Below are 17,334 nucleotides of genomic sequence, written 5' to 3'. Positions count from 1 at the left end.
GCATAAACTGCAGATCTGGGGGCAGCAACATATGCAAACCCCATTATTTTGCAGGGGTGTCCTCCCTGCAGGCAGGTTTGACCTCACACAATATACCGCAAGAAAGCTGCCCCGGCCTTTACCGCTCAGTACCCGGGGACGAGCCGGGGCTTCCCCGGGGAGGGTCTCGGGAGCAGTCACTCCTCCAGCGCCTCGCGCATAGGTGGAGAGGAGGGAGTCACGCCCCAGGGTGGCGTCTTCCTGGAGCCAGAAGAGGAAACCGAAAAGGAAAGCGAAAGCGAAAGGTCGCGCTGGACTATGACCCCCCGCGACTCTGGCACAGAGACAGACGGGAGGAAGCAGGAGAGGGACACCCCGAGGCAGAGTGAGAGAGCCCAAGGAGGGAGTGACACCCCTGCGCTGGGATCGAAGAAGCAGGAGGTGAGGGAGACCCCGAGGAAGAGGGTGAGGGGCACACACGGGGGGAGTGCCGAGAGTGAGGGAGAAGGGGGGAGTGCCGAGAGTGAGGGAGAAGGAGGGAGTGACACCCCTGCGCTGAGATCGAGAAAGCAGGAGGTGAGTGAGACCCCGAGGAAGGGGGTGAGTGACACGGGGGGAGTGCCGAGAGTGAGGGAGAAGGGGGGAGTGCCGAGAGTGAGAGAGCCCAAGGAGGGAGTGACACCCCTGCGCTGGGATCTAAGAAGCAGGAGGTGAGTGAGACCCCGAGGAAGAGGGTGAGGGGCACACACGGGGGGAGTGCCGAGAGTGAGGGAGAAGGGGGGAGTGCCGAGAGTGAGGGAGAAGGAGGGAGTGACACCCCTGCGCCGAGATCGAGAAAGCAGGAGGTGAGTGAGACCCCGAGGAAGAGGGTGAGGGGCACACACGGGGGGAGTGCCGAGAGTGAGGGAGAAGGAGGGAGTGACACCCCTGCGCTGAGATCGAGAAAGCAGGAGGTGAGTGAAACCCCGAGGAAGGGGGTGAGTGACACGGGGGGAGTGCCGAGAGTGAGGGAGAAGGAGGGAGTGACACTCCTGCGCTGAGATCGAGAAAGCAGGAGGTGAGTGAAACCCCGAGGAAGGGGGTGAGTGACACGGGGGGAGTGCCGAGAGTGAGGGAGAAGGAGGGAGTGACACCCCTGCGCCGAGATCGAGAAAGCAGGAGGTGAGGGAGACCCCGAGGAAGAGGGTGAGGGGCACACACGGGGGGAGTGCCGAGAGTGAGGGAGAAGGAGGGAGTGACACCCCTGCGCCGAGATCGAGAAAGCAGGAGGTGAGTGAGACCCCGAGGAAGAGGGTGAGGGGCACACACGGGGGGAGTGCCGAGAGTGAGGGAGAAGGAGGGAGTGACACCCCTGCGCCGAGATCGAGAAAGCAGGAGGTGAGTGAGACCCCGAGGAAGAGGGTGAGGGGCACACACGGGGGGAGTGCCGAGAGTGAGGGAGAAGGAGGGAGTGACACCCCTGCGCCGAGATCGAGAAAGCAGGAGGTGAGTGAGACCCCGAGGAAGAGGGTGAGGGGCACACACGGGGGGAGTGCCGAGAGTGAGGGAGAAGGAGGGAGTGACACCCCTGCGCCGAGATCGAGAAAGCAGGAGGTGAGTGAGACCCCGAGGAAGAGGGTGAGGGGCACACACGGGGGGAGTGCCGAGAGTGAGGGAGAAGGGGGGAGTGCCGAGAGTGAGGGAGAAGGAGGGAGTGACACCCCTGCGCCGAGATCGAGAAAGCAGGAGGTGAGTGAAACCCCGAGGAAGGGGGTGAGTGACACGGGGGGAGTGCCGAGAGTGAGGGAGAAGGAGGGAGTGACACCCCTGCGCTGAGATCGAGAAAGCAGGAGGTGAGTGAAACCCCGAGGAAGGGGGTGAGTGACACGGGGGGACAGGGGTGATGCGAGAGTGAGAGACACCCCTGCGCTAAGATCAAAGAAGCAGGAGGTGAGGGAGACCCCGAGGAAGAGGGTGAGTGACACCCACGTGGGGAGTGCCGAGAGTGAGGGAGGAGGGAGTGACACCCCTGCGCTGAGATCGAAGAAGCAGGAGGTGAGTGAGACCCCAAGGAGGGGGGGAGTGACACGGGGAGGGGGGGGGGGTGCGAGAGTGAGGGAGAAGGAAGGAGTCACACACCTGCGCTGACATCGAAGAAGCAGGAGTTGAGTGAGACCCCAAAGAAGAGGGTGAGTGACACGGGGGGGGGGGGGGGGCTGAGAGTCAGGGAGAGACACCCCTGCACTGAGATCTAAGAAGCAGGAGGTGAGGGAGACCCCGAGGAAGGGGGTGAGTGACACGGGGGGGGGGGGGGCTGAGAGTCAGGGAGAGACACCCCTGCACTGAGATCTAAGAAGCAGGAGGTGAGGGAGACCCCGAGGAAGGGGGTGAGTGACACGGGGGGGGGGGGGGGGGCTGAGAGTCAGGGAGAGACACCCCTGCACTGAGATCTAAGAAGCAGGAGGTGAGGGAGACCCCGAGGAAGGGGTGAGTGGCACGCACGGGGGGAGTGCCGAGATCGAGAAAGCAGAAGGTGAGTGAAACCCCAAGTGAGAGGGTAAGATACGCCCCAGGTGGTGATGGTGGGGGTGCTTCGGTGACACCCCAACCGAGGCGGTGGGTGACACCCGAAGCGGGGATGTTGAGGTGAGATTGAGGGAGGAGGAGATGACTGACCCCTGAGATTAGTCAGGGTGCAGGCGGTGAATGAGACCCCCAAGGAAAGTGGTTAGTGACACCCAAATAAGGGTGCCAGCCGCGATAAATAAAGGGGCCGGTGAGTGACTCCCTAAAAAAGTGGGCGGGTAACGCCGGAAGTCCTGGTGCGATTCGATAGTGAGAGTTGGGTGAGATCCTCAGCGAGGGCGTAAGCCGAGAGTCCGGGGTTAGGAAGTGAGCCCCCCCCCGTGTATAATGCAGCTTTTTTCAGAGATACATTTTCAAACACGGGCCCCACGTTTGAATAGTTACATAACTGCTCAGTGCACCCGTCTCAGATTCGTATTTGTGAGGTAGTTCAGTAGGTTCATGTTTTTGTTGCTGAGATCTGTCACCTGCAGGCTTTAATTACACTCCTATAAATAATATTCTCCTGCATCGGTTTGAAACAACTCTTTATAATCTCAGGACACTCGTTTGCAACCGCCCAGGCTTTACATCACGAGTCCCGTTTGGCAGCAATAAGCGCTCATTATTGGGTGCGAACCTGCAGTGTGTAGCGCATGCGCTGCGGGTTATCATGATTAGTGCGTCCCTGACGTGCCGCACCACACGTGCCTTACTAACAGCCGTGGTGAACCGGGCTTCCGCACAGCGGTCTGTCACGCATCCTTGCTTCCTCTGATGGCCTCTCGCGGGGACGTGCGAGTGTCCGGGGAGGGGGCTCCTTTCCACGTTGTCCCGCTGTTACTGGGGACACCCCTCGAACCGTCCCCGTGGCCCTGAAGTGTGGCCTTTGCAGATTCCTGCCCTGGAGACACATATCACAGCCCTCAGCCCCCGCAGGCTATTGCTCTCTGAGTGAAACACCCTGATGGTGTGTGGGTGCTGCTGGTAGGTGTGCCCCAGAGTGAACCAACCCCCCAGTGTGTGTGGGTGCTGCTGATAGGTGTGCCCCAGAGTCAAACACACTCTGTTTGTGTGTGGGTGCTGCTGGTAGGTGTGCCCCAGAGTCAAACACACCCTGATGGTGTGTGGGTGCTGCTGGTAGGTGTGCCCCAGAGTGAACCAACCCCCCAGTGTGTGTGGGTGCTGCTGATAGGTGTGCCCCAGAGTCAAACACACCCTGATGGTGTGTGGGTGCTGCTGGTAGGTGTGCCCCAGAGTGAAACACACCCTGATGGTGTGTGGGTGCTGCTGGTAGGTGTGCCCCAGAGTGAACCAACCCCCCAGTGTGTATGGGTGCTGCTGATAGGTGTGCCCCAGAGTCAAACACACTCTGTTTGTGTGTTGGTGCTGCTGATAGGTGTGCCCCAGAGTCAAACACACCCTGATGGTGTGTGGGTGCTGCTGGTAGGTGTGCCCCAGAGTGAAACACACCCTGATGGTGTGTGGGTGCTGCTGGTAGGTGTGCCCCAGAGTGAAACACACCCTGATGGTGTGTGGGTGCTGCTGGTAGGTGTGCCCCAGAGTGAAACACACCCTGATGGTGTGTGGGTGCTGCTGGTAGGTGTGCCCCAGAGTGAAACACACTGTGTGTGGGTGCTGCTGATAGGTGTGCCCCAGAGTGAAACACACCCTGATGGTGTGTGGGTGCTGCTGGTAGATGTGCCCCAGAGTGAAACACACCCTGTGTGTGGGTGCCGCTGGTAGGTGTGCCCAGTGTCAGCACACAGGCGCAGCTGTGGCCTAGCACTGGTCCAAGAGTGGCTGCAGGTACTGGGATCTCCCAGCTTCGTACACTTCCAGCAGTGATGGAGAGAGGTGAGTGAACCCAGCACGAAGGTAAAGGGACACTGAGCGGGAGGTGAGGGAGACCCCCAAATGAGGGGAGTAGAGGAGTAGTAGAGAATGAGGGAGCAGACGGCTAGTCCAAAGGGGAAGCAAATGAAATCTCTACTTTTTATTTGGGTGTGGCAGAAGATTATGTATTTTTGTCACCTCCAGTGCCAGCGATACAGTCAAAGGAAGTGATGTCACATGAGGAGTGACGTGACGTTTGCCACTTCCCCGAACAGCTTACTTACAACAGTGGTTCTTAACCTTTTGACTTCTGAGGGCCCCTACTTAATCACAACTGAGACCCAGGGACTCCCACTGAATTATTATTGGAATTGGAGACTCCAACTGAGTACTTACTGGAATCTGCGGAACCTGGCTTAAACCTTTTCCATGATTTGAAAGCTAAACGAAACACAAACAATAAAGAAACAAGCATTCATCAAACACACACATGATGGAATAATTTATTTAATTCACAATCAAATATAACAAAAATCAAAATTTTAATAGGAGTGTTGGAGCATTTCTAAATGTAATTGAGGCCACCCTCCCCCCATACTCTGTTCTGTATGATGCACCTGCGCTGCTCTCACAAATCAATTTGAGGATACAAAGTTAATTTTTAGCCTCCAATGCCTTCACAGTTACAGAACATTTTAAACTTAGGAATTGTACATTTAGTTACTTTATTTTTATACACTTTATTAATCAATCAATATTTTTTCATTTTGTAAGTAATTGCAGACCCCCTGCATAGGTGTTGCAGACCACCAGGGGTCCCTGGACCACAGGTTGGGAATCCTGACCTACGTGTAGTGTCCTGCTGGACGCACACACGTGCTCTTCTGCACATATTAGTTTGTCAGCCACTCCCTGAGGGCTGGATTTACACTCACTCCACATCTATCCAACACAGGTGTCACCAGTCAGGTGACCCTGCCAATAAAGGAGCCCACGTGCACATGCTTGAGTCCAGTTACCACTTCTACATCCATGTGTCTGTGTCATTCCTTTCTATAGTATATGGGCCCCGGGCCCACAACACCACATTGGCGACGAGGTGGACCGACCCCACCGGTCACCCGATACTGGCCCAGACTGAAGCCACGAGTGTTGGCATGAATAGCGAGACAGGAGGGGAGAAGCAACCCCCCCCCCCCCCCAATGAACCAGATCGTTCCCGGCGCACTGCTGCACCTACTGCACATCGAAGCTCGAGTTATGCCTCAGGTGAGAAGTGCGTTTGGCCCTGTTGGATGAAAGGAGTGGCCACCACGTGGCAGCGTGGTGCACAACCTGCCAGCAGAGTAATAGAGTGGGCATTGAGCGACAGTGCCATGAAAGGGTGAAGTGCCGCGGCGGCACCTAGTGACCCTCTGCACCACTAGTGACCCACGGCGACAAGACAGCGCCCAGAAGCCAGCAATAACAAGGAGGTGAGGAGGGGGTTGCCTCCAACCCCTCACTGCACCAGCTGCCGCCAGGAGTGTGGGCGGGAAAAGAGAAGTGAAAATGGGTTGAAGTATTGCAGCCAGCTGCACGCCCAAAGCGCCTACACACTCCCCCGAGATGCTGCACCCTCGGCCCCTCTTGCTGCTGCCACTAGTAAAGGAAGACCGAAGACATCATGCGCCTTGTCCTTAATGCATCGCCCCGGGCCATGCAAAGGATGACTTGGAGAGCCCGGCCGGCTGCGAGGCAGGAACATGGAGCTAAGCTCGCCTGCCGAGGCCCTGTTCGCAGGGAGACTAGAGTGGATCGGCCCATGGTCCACTTTATAGTGAGCGCCGCCCCGTAGCTGTGTGATAAACTTTGCAACTTGTTGAAAGATCTCCCAGTGAGTCCCAGCAGAACGGACCTACCTGGACGCGGCGGCCCTGGCCGGGGTTAATGTAATGAGAAAAGCTGCTGGCAGGGGCGTAGGAGACACAACATTTCTGGGGGGGGACAGGGACAACCTTGAGGTGGGCCTCCTGCACTAAGCTTGCACCCCGAAGGGTTGCTGTGGGGGGGGGGGGGGGCGGGGGGGTCGCTTCCAGTCGAGTCCTGTGAGACCGGCAATTCCCTGTCTGCTGGGCCCTTGGCTGCCTATTAGGAAGCGACAAGCTCTGTGCTGCAGTTCGCCTGTGTAAAGTCCTAAGACGCCTGCACTGCCTGCTGGGCGCAGTGCTTCCTGCCGATTCCTGTGCTGCCTGCCATGCACTGTGCTGCCTGTTAGGAGCTTTCTTTCTAGTCAGGCTGTGTCAGTCTCTGGCCCCCCGCCTGCCTGTCAAGGCCAGTAAGGCCTATGATTGCTGCTAGGTCCTTGTCTCACTGTCAAGTGGCAGTCTCTGTGCTGCCGCCTTCCTGTGAACTGCTGTGCTGTCTGACAGGGCCGGCCTTAGTGCTGGTGGCGCCCTGTGCGACATTGTTTGTTGGCACCCCCCAGTGACCACCTCTGCCACGGATTCCCTCACTACTATCCATCACCACTCTCTCTCAGATGCATTTCATTAGTTTTATACCACCACTCATACTGGGAAATATCCCTTACAACGCAATCAATGCAATGCATTGACCATGCTGCCATTACCACAAATATGGGGCTAGCATGGATGCCTTTACCACACATGTCTTTACCACGCATATGCGTGGTTACAGCATAGAGAGTGGTCTAGCTGTCCGGGTGGAACAGGAAGAAGCAGAGGAGAGAGAGGTAAGTAGGGCTGTGGCCAGGTTTAGGGTGGGAGGTCGGGTTCATTTTTAGGACAGGGTAGGGTCGGGGTAGTTTTTAGGACAGGGTGGGGTAGGTTTTAGGGTTCTGGGGGGCAGGGGCATCAAGGTAGTTTTTAGCGCAGTTCAGGGTAGGTTTTAGGGTTCAGAGTGGGGGCGGGTAGTTTTTAGGACAGGGTAGGGTTACTTTTAGGGCTCAGGGCGGGGGGGGGTAAGGGCTCAGGGCAAGGGCAGTTTTAAGTGATTGGGCAGGGTGGAGTATGGTATCAGGTGTAAGGGGGCAGGGCGGGGAGAATTTACCACACATGTTTCTTTACCAAACATTCTTTTACAGTGAAATTTGTTGTAAAGGCATGCGTAGTAAAGACGCGGTCATTGTTGAGACCGCGATGTTAAGGCATGCGTAGTAAAGACGCGGTCGTTGTTGAGACCGCGATGTTAAGGCATGCGTAGTAAAGACGCGGTCATTGTTGAGACCGCGATGTTAAGGCATGCACGATATACGCATGTGTTGTTCCATCATTCATCCCTCACACCAGTCTAGGGTGTCAAAGCACTTTAGATCACACAGATATTACGCAGAGACAATCATCATATATGTGTAAATCAGTGTATATGAAATGTTACATAAGACAGAGGACGACAAGGTGTAGGTGTCATAGGTCATCCATACTGGTAGCAGGTATAGTTTAAGAGTACTTTATCTGGAGAAGCGCAAACTCAGAATTTAAACATAATACCATGGTTGGGGGCTTTCTTTAATAATAAGAATTGATTTGCGCTCAAATTAACTTGTTTTGCAACATTAAGTTAATGAAAAAGTGGGGGGAAATCATAACGCTCTAATCTATACCTTGATGTTTGCATGCAGCTCTTTAATGAGTTAAGTGCTCACTGTTCTATATTCAGTTTTAATTTATAAATTGCAGGGGACAAAAAATGAGCTCTCTGATGTAGGAAGCTGGCCTGGTATGTGGTGAGTACCTATGGTATTATCACCTTATACCAGGTATCCCCTTATTAGTGAGGTGTAGGCAGTGTCTAGAAGCCAGGGCTCTCTAGAGGTAGCTGCGGATGAGCAGCCAAAACTTACCTAGGAGACATGCAAAGCTCATGCAATACCATTGTAGTCACACAGCACTTACACACATGAAAGAAACACGTGTTATGAAATTAAAGGTTCCTTATTACAGTAACACAAACACGAAAACACTAGATAGGCAATACTCCCAATAGGGTGTAAGTAGCACACTATCATATGTACAGCAGCAATCAGAAGTTGGCATAAAAAGCAATAGAAAATAGTGAAAAGCAATAGGCAATACTGAAGGGCTAGGGGGGACCAGACCATATACTAAAAAAGTGGAATGCGAAAGCTGGGTCCCCACGCAAGGAAGTGGAATCTGTAGAGGGGAGCTGCAGGAACTAGGAAACCCCAAAGGTAAGTACCAGAGTGCCCTCCAGTGACCAGGAGAAAAGAGGTAAGTTACTGGTTTTTCCCCAACCCACCAAAAGGACTTCAGAGAAGGATATTGCAAAACGCAGGCAAGACTGCAAGAAGCTAGAGGTGGATCCTGGAAGAGGAAGACTTGGAAAAGAAGGGGACCAAGCCCAGTTTACGTAGGAGTGTCCGGTCGTGGCAGGAGCCACTACCCACCCATCTGTGGATGCAGGAGTTGCTCTGCGGGGAGATGAAGACGGTCAGCAGTGCAGCACTGGAGCAGATGAAGCGTTCCTAGGTGATGTAGTCGACGTCCCATGTGGGATGAAGAATTGCAGTCAGTCTGTGGTGTGGAAAACCAACCAGCAAGCCTTGGCAAAGGCAAATGTTGCAGTAGGACAAAAGTGGAGCTGCCGGGGACCAGCAAGGTCCAGGGGGACTTAACCCATGGAGGGGAGTCCCAGGTGACCCTCAGCAAGGCAGAGAGTCTGGAGAAGGAGAGGCAGCCCCCACAGAAGACCTACAGGCAAGGAGCCCAGGAACTGCAGAGAGGCCCATGCAGCACACCTGAAGAGAGGTCCCATTTCGCAGGCGAAGCACGTTGAGTGCTGTGCTTCACAGAGAAGAGTGCTGGGGACTGGGGCTACATGGAGCCTGAAGATCCCTTGGAGGAGATAACAACAGGCCTTGGTAGCTGCAAGAGACGCGGTGCATGGGGGTACTGTCCTGCATGGGAAGGCAAGGACCTACCTACTCCAAAGTTGGACAGCTGGTAGAGAGGATCAAGGAGAGCACTCCAGACTATCACCCCCTGATGCAGGATCCACGCAGCTCAGGAGGAGAGGAGATCCACGCAGCCGGTCGTTGTTGCAGTTGGTGCCTCCTTCACTCCAAGGAATTTTTCTTCTTTCTTTTCATGAAGACTTGCTGCCCTCAGGAAGCACAGCCGGGCTAATGTTGCAGTTGCTGGAAGGAGCGGGAGAAACAATGCTGCAGGGTGAAGTCGCTGCAGGAGCTGCAGATTGTAGGTTCCTGTGAAGTCCAGTTGCGGTTCCAGTGGCCAGAAGTCAAAGTAAACGTTGCAGAGGAGTCCTGCTGGAATCTTGCACATTGAATCTGAGGACCCACCCAAGAGGCAAACCCTAACTAGCCCAGAAAGGGGGATTGGTCACCTAGCAGGGTGACCACCTAGGAGCGGGCTGTGATGTCACCTACCTGACCTGGCCACTCAGATGCTCCCAGAGGCCTCTGCCCACCTTGGATTCAAGATGGCAGAATCAAGTGGCCACCTGGAGGAGCTCCAGGCACCACCCCTGGGGTGGTGATGGACAGGGGAGTGGTTACACTAATTTCCATTGTCCAGTTTCGCACCAGAGTAGGGGCTGAGGTCCCTGAACTGGTACAGACTGGTTTATGCAAGGAGGGCACCAAATGTGCCCTTCAGAGCATACTAGAAGCTTGGCGAGGGTACCCCTCCCAACCCTTGTAACACCTATTTCCAAATGGAGAGGGTGTTGCCTCCCTCTTCCAAAGGAAATCCTTTTTTCTGCCTTCCTGGGCATGAGCTGCTCAAGCAGCAGAAGGAGGGCAGAAATCTGTCTGAGGGGTGGCAGCAGCATGGGCTGCCCGGAAAACCCTAGAAAGCTGATTGGAGCAATGCTGGGGATCCTCTAAGGAGCCCCCAAAGTGCATGGAATCATACAAACAATACTGACAATAGGATTGGGGTATGATTCTGACATGTTTGTTACCAAACATGCCCAGGTTCTGAGTTGCCATTATGTAGCTGGACAGAGGGAGTGACCTATGTCCAGTACACTCGTAAAATGGCGACCCCGCACTCACGAGTTCCAGGAAAATGTAGCTGGAGTTCGTGGGGGCACCTCTGCTCCTCCAGAGGTGCCCTCACACACAGGTACTTGCACCCTGCCCTCTGGCTAGGAGGGCCTGCCATTGAGGTGACTTAGAGTGACCTGGTGCAGTGACCTGAAGTGAAAGGGTGCATGCACCTTTTCACGCAGGCTGCAATGGCAGGCCTCCAGACATGGTTTACATGGGCTCCTATGGATGACATAATACATGCTGCAGCCCATGGGGAACCCCTGATCCCCCAATGCCCTGGGTACCATATACTAGGGACTTATAAGGGGCACCAGTACGCCAAATGTGGGGTGTGTGTGGTCCAAACAACCAAATTTAATGGGAGAGAGCACTGGGGTCCTGGTTAGCAGGATCCCAGTGAACACAGTCAAAAGTGGGGTAACCATGCCAAAAAGAGGGTACTTTCCTGCATCTGACAAAAGCAGTAACCCACTGACCTATTCACATTATATAGACTTTGTGATCTGCATGTAGACGTTCTTTGTAGCAGGCATACTAACCCTGTACGTTATGATGAATCAAAACTCCGACTAGACAAAACTTCAGTCTCTCTTCAGGAATACCATTAATCACCGGAATTATCTTGAGATTTTTATTGTTGCCTGAAAACTGTTGATGGCAAGGAACACCCAGCAGTTGCTTTTAAAGTCAGAATATACTTGCAATCACAGTACCCCCATCCTAAGTCAGCACCCGGTGCAGCGGCACCGGTTGCATCGCCCTAGAGCCAGCCCTGCTGCCTTACCTAGCCCTGTCCATCTCTCAGGTCATCTGGTTCTTCCTGGGACACATGCTGTGTGCTAGTCTCTCTGCCGTCTATCCAGCAGTGCCAGGCTCTGTTCCACCACAGCCTGTGAAGTCCTGTAAAGCCTGTGAGCTGCCCCAGTGCTGGCTTCCATCCACAGGCCATTGGCAGGAAATGAGATTTACAGACGGCCCTTGGCCTTTAGAGCGGGCTTTCACAAATACCAGGAAGGCTGAGGGAGAGACAGGGGACCGAAATGTTGGGGGGGGCAGGATGCCAACTTAGGGGACAATAATTAGCACTGGGGCAGGCAAGCTGGAGACAGAGGAGAGAAGAGAGTGGGAGAGAGGCGGCAGAAAGGGGGGCCCTAACAAACACTGCCGCACAGGGTGCCACCAGCGCGCTAAAGCCTGCCCGGCTCATATCTCACAGTATCTCAACAACACTATTTTTAGAAAGGGAGATACTCTGCAACACAGCGCTGTATTTAAAAAGAAAGGGAGTTTCTTAGCAATAGTTTATTTAACTACCCAAACCTCTTTACCTTCTCAAATCTTGCTGCTGTCTTCAGGGTTCGATCTTCAAGGGACATGAAGGGTCGGGCTCAGGAGGGACGGGATGCAGACAGCGATCAACAAAGGGCCTCTCGTCTCCCTTTGTTCTCAGAAGTGCAGACTGCAGGCGGCTGTGGGGCAAGGTGAGAAGGAATCCCTTGTGTGCTGCAGCACAACAAAAGGGCAGAGGGCGAGTGTCCTGGAGGCAGGTCACAGGTCAAGTGCAGGGCCAGTAAAGGTAGCGCTTTCACGCAGCGCAAATGGCCCTGCGAATTACAGGAGAAGGGAAAATTCTTCTGTCCCCTTGTCCCCCCCCACCCTTGTCCCCCGTGTCCGCCCCACTTCAAAATCTGGGGGGGACATATCCCCCGCGTCCCCCACACTTCCTACGCCCATGGCTGCTGGGTGGCACCTGAGTCGCCAGCCCCAGTCTGCACTGCCTAATCCCAGCGCAAACCACGGCTACAAAAAGAGGCTGCCCCAGGGATGCGAAGGATGTCCACATCGGTTTGGGGTGCCCCCAGTTACCTCTTCACCAGGCGGTGCATGAAGAAAGCGCTGCCCCATATCATTCTCAGGCCGTGGTGGCAGCACCCCCTCTGGCAGTGGAGAGGACCCTGGCAGCACCCCCTCTGGCAGTGGAGACGGCCCTGGCAGCACCCCCTCTGGCAGTGGAGACGACCCTGGCAGTGGAGACGACCCTGGCAGCACCCCCTCTGCCAGTGGAGACGACCCTGGCAGCACCCCCTCTGCCAGTGGAGACGACCCTGGCGGGACCCCCCCTCCCTCTGGCAGTGGAGACGGCCCTGGCAGCACCCCCTCTGCCAGTGGAGACGACCCTGGCGGCACCCCCCCCCTCTGGCTGTGGAGACGACCCTGGCAGCACCCCCTCTGGCAGTGGAGGCGACCCTGGCAGCACCCTCTTCTGCATGGCTGGGCCCGCAGCTTTAGGAAGGCTGCCACGGCATTGAAAAGTCACTCACACGGCTGATGTGAGTTTATTCCTAAATGTATATGGGAGATTGCACTAATTGGAGTGGGCCAAGTGCTGTTAAAGTCCAGGAAGGAAACACTGCTGCGCTAACAAACACTGCAGCCGTACTATCACCAGGGAAGAGCAATCTGGTCGTCAGGCTCGAGGCATTACCTCCACCCAAAACAGTGGACAAGATAAAGAAGTTGAATGCAAAATTAAACACAAACTTGACCCTGCAGCCACGCTTCCCCGCATGAACTGAACAGCTTCCTGTCTCCCATGTAGCAGCGGAGATTGCAACTACCAGGGGACGCCAAGGCCAGCTGAATGAGAGCGCTGCGTACCCCGCGGTGGATGCCTGCTACGGCTGCTAGTTGTAGGAATGACCAGATATGCCCTTCAGCAGCTCTGACATCCAGGAGCCCAGCCTGCAGGCAGTGGAGAGAGCTGCCAATTGACCCTTCCACCCTGGAAAGGCTGGACAGGCGGCAGTAACGGAGCCCATCCCTCCCTCGTGGTAACTGGGGCTGGGCTCACAAAACCATTCGCAACTCTGTGCCTCACGCCCCCTAGAGGACATCTGCCCCCTCTGAGGGAGAGGAGTGCATCGTCTAGCCTCCTGCAGCGACCCCACTGCACCAGCATAAATCTCACAAGCAAGAGAGGGGAGTTTGGAGCACAAGCAGCTCCTCACTAGGGAACGGGGGTGGTGGAGGTAAGCCCAGCGCAAGTGTACAGCATCCATTTTAGGACATCCTCATTCCTCACTTCTCATCCCTACTTCTCATCCCTTCGAGAAAGGGTTTTGGTTGAACTGTACATGACCTCTATAACCCTTTCTCCAAGAGCTGATTTATGGCCCAAGCTGTGGGCTCCTTGTATTTCCCAAACCAGCAGAGCTTTCTACAGAGGCCTGTGTAAACAGAAAAGCACTGACTTACATTAAATGGAATGTTGTACAGCCTTGAATTCACTGGAAACAAACACACAGTTGCATTTCCTCTCCTCCATCGTCACCCAGCACATGCAATGAGAAGGCTGCCTTTCAGTGAAATTGAATGCAAGCCACTCTCATAACTCTGATTGGCCGTTGTCAACCAATCAGTGTGAAGGTGAGTTTCACAAAACTGAAAATGTGTGGTTATGACTGAGGGATGAGAAGTAAGGATGATGGAAGAGAAGTAGGGATGATGGAAGAGAAGTAGGGATGATGGAAGGGAATTATGGATGAGAAGCAGTGATGGATGAGAAGTAGGGATGATGAATGAGAAGTAGTGATGAGAAGCAGTGATGATGGATGAGAAGTAGGGATTATGGAAGAGAAGTATGGATGAGAAGCAGTGATGAGGGATGAGAAGTAGGGATGATGGATTAGAAGTAGGGAAGATGTATGATGGATGAAAAGTAGGGATGATGGATGAAAAGTAGGGATGATGGATGAAAAGTAGGGATGATGGATGAAAAGTAGGGCTGATGGAAGAGAAGTAGGGATGATGGAAGAGAAGTAGGGATGATGGAAGAGAAGTGTGGATGAGAAGCAGTGATGATGGAAGAGAAGTATGGATGAGAATCAGTGATGAGGGATGAGAAGTAGGGATGATGGATTAGAAGAATGGATAATGTATGATGGATGAGAAATAGGGATGATGGATGAGAAGTAGGGATGATGGAAGGGAATTATGGATGAGAAGCAGTGATGAGGGATGAGAAGTAGGGATGATGGATTAGAAGTAGGGAAGATGTATGATGGATGAGAAGTAGGGATGATGGATGAAAAGTAGGGATGATGGATGAAAAGTAGGGATGATGGATGAAAAGTAGGGCTGATGGAAGAGAAGTAGGGATGATGGAAGAGAAGTAGGGATGATGGAAGAGAAGTGTGGATGAGAAGCAGTGATGATGGAAGAGAAGTATGGATGAGAATCAGTGATGAGGGATGAGAAGTAGGGATGATGGATTAGAAGAATGGATAATGTATGATGGATGAGAAATAGGGATGATGGATGAGAAGTAGGGATGATGGAAGAGAAGTATGGATGAGAAGCAGGGATGATGGATGAGAAGCAGTGATGACGGAAGAGAAGTATGGATGAGAAGCAGTGATGAGGGATGAGAAGTATGGATGATGGATTAGAAGTAGGGATGATGTATGATGGAAGAGAAGTAGGGATGATGGACGAGAAGTATGGATGAGAAGCAGTCATGAGGGATGAGAAGTAGGGATGAGAAGTAGGTATGATGGATGAGAAGTAGGTATGATGGATGAGAAGTAGGGATGATGTATGATAGATGAGAAGTAGGGATGATGGATGAGAAGTGGGGGGATGGAAGAGAAGCAGAGATGATGAATGAGAAGTAGGGATGATATATGATGGATGAGAAGCAGGGATGAGAAGTAGGGATAAGGAGTGAAGATGTCCTAAAATGGATTCTGTACAAGTGAGTTGTTGCAACCATGGCGGATGTGTGTTGTTCTCCCCACCAAACCCAAACTGTAATTACACTCCCCTCTCACATGCTCATGAACTGTGGACCAAGCCGGAACAGATCCATGCATCTTGCGTTGCAGTGAGGGCTGCGGCTTATCAGGACAACCGAACACAACACAGTAAGTGCTTCACATCCTCTAGTGGCTGGTTGCTGCCAACCCAAGGTGTGAAGAACGACACACCCTTGCAAAACGGCTGGCACTAGAGACTCGTTCAGCAGGAGAGTAATCATCAGCAGAGCGCCCCCAATGGTCATTTGCTGCTACCACATTTGAAGAGTTATTTGTCTTAGCTGCACACCGCCAGAGTCCTTTGACCCAGTGGGAAAAGGAGAGAGAAATGCCAAAGACAGACGCATATGCCCAGTGTGACAAATAAATCAAAAGCCCCAACAGCAATCCGGTAACCAGCGAAGAAGAGGGAGGACACTTGCAACCTGACCTCCGTACAGTAAAAGAGGAAAGACCCCTCAAGAGGACATCCAGAGTACGAGGTGCAACCTACCCAGAACCACCCATGACAGAGAATGAAGTTGCAAACCACTATTGTAATGCTGCCAGGGTGCCCTTTGACAACTGGTTGCACGAAAGAGGCCGTATCAGCCGGTCACCCCAACACAGAATGGCCACCAAAGGCCCATCACTGAGAGTGTCACATGGACTGACCAGCCCTACCAAGCCCACTCAAATCTAGGCAGGACCAGGCGCTGCGACGGCATAGCTGCACCCTCAAGCGTAGAGGAAGCGGAAAGGCAGTGACCTGCTATTGCTGCCCCGCAGTGAGCCAGAGACTGTTCAAGGGATTTCCTCCTCCACACTGCCTCAAGATGGAGTCGCCAGTGGCCCATGACCGGCAAGAGAAATGTGGCACACCCCAAGTGGCAAGATGCCACGACCGCAATATGAAAAAAGAAGACTCCCGGACCTACAGAGAGGACAGGACCGGCTACAGGTACATGCAAATAGAAGTAGCATCACGTGGCCCGACTCCACCTCGCAGCATGTGCAGAGAAGACATGCAACATTTGGCTGGATGCCACATTACACCACAGGAAGCAAGACGAGCGTAGGACGAAGCCACACCGCAAAGAAGGAAGGAAAGGAAAAGGAGAGATTTTGTGACAGACCTGTCACCCTGAAACACCTGGGGAGCACAGAGGTGCAACAACAAAAGATCACAGGGTGAAGAGATGAATGACCCGTGGCACTACCCGAGAGTGCACCTATAGACAAGTCAGCCACCAAGGTGCAGCAACGTCATTGGAGACAGCTCAGCAGGAGTACCGAACGTAAGCTGCCTGCATGCGCGAACAACGTACCTGCCCCACACTTCACAGTGCGACGGTTCAGACACCTGTCACTGGCTGCTTAAAGCAGATGGTATCACTGTTAGCCATTGGAGAAGAACTGCACCAATTATGTGACGAGTCAGATGGCTGCAAAGTCCCTCCAGTCACCCTCACTCCAGCAAGACATCAGTCTGTCATTCAGTTCACCTAATGGCAAACATTATCATTGCCTTGTGCAACACCTTTTCCAGTGAAGGTGCATCTCATCACCAAAGTGAATCGTACCTACGCAGAACATCGAGACTAACAAGGCACTCCTGGAAACTTGTGAGACCAATTGTCCAGAGACTATCTGATAGCCCACCCGCACCTGCTTCCTGTTTTCAAGCACACCAACTACTTATCATCCTCCCTTGGGGTTGCACAAATAACTTGGCAGTGGCTTATGTCTAAGAACCTGCAGTGGCGCTCGGATGGCCCACCAGTAGACCAGCACAGTCCACGTAGTCCTGTGGCACCCCATCGAAAGGGCCTCAGGGGAATTCCTGAGTGAGGAATCCATGAACGAGAGGTGGTTTGGAAGCTCCTCCACCGACAAGGTACCAGGAGGCACCAGGGCTTCAGAGTAGGGCATCAAATCACCGTCGATATCTTCGAGGGATTGGCCTTCATGAAGTCCGGGTGTCTCATGAGGAATCTACAGAGGAATCCAGCAACACTCTTGATGCACCAAGTTTAAACCGTTTTAACACCAACCATATCGCCGCAAGACCCCACCGGACTGACCAACAATGCATGAGTGGACCGTGAACCAACCAACCAGCTGTCACCAAATCCAGACTCCATCTAC

The 17,334-nt window shown here is 53.6% G+C and overlaps 1 protein-coding gene across 2 annotated transcripts in view; it reads left to right on the top strand.

The window, feature by feature from the left end:
• Window positions 1-248: 248 nt before the first annotated feature.
• Window positions 249-17,334, top strand: part of LOC138246639 (guanylate-binding protein 1-like) — a 219,203-nt gene continuing 202,117 nt past the window's right edge. The window contains exon 1 of one of the 2 annotated variants that reach the window (XM_069201357.1): window positions 249-420. The gene's annotated coding sequence lies outside the window, so the exon portion shown is untranslated. The remainder of the gene's footprint in view (window positions 421-17,334) is intronic. The other variant, XM_069201358.1, reaches the window with a different exon arrangement.

Source organism: Pleurodeles waltl, chromosome 7, assembly GCF_031143425.1.
Source record: "Pleurodeles waltl isolate 20211129_DDA chromosome 7, aPleWal1.hap1.20221129, whole genome shotgun sequence".
NCBI classification, from domain to species: domain Eukaryota; kingdom Metazoa; phylum Chordata; class Amphibia; order Caudata; family Salamandridae; genus Pleurodeles; species Pleurodeles waltl.
This window is presented reverse-complemented; position numbering and strand designations above follow the sequence as displayed.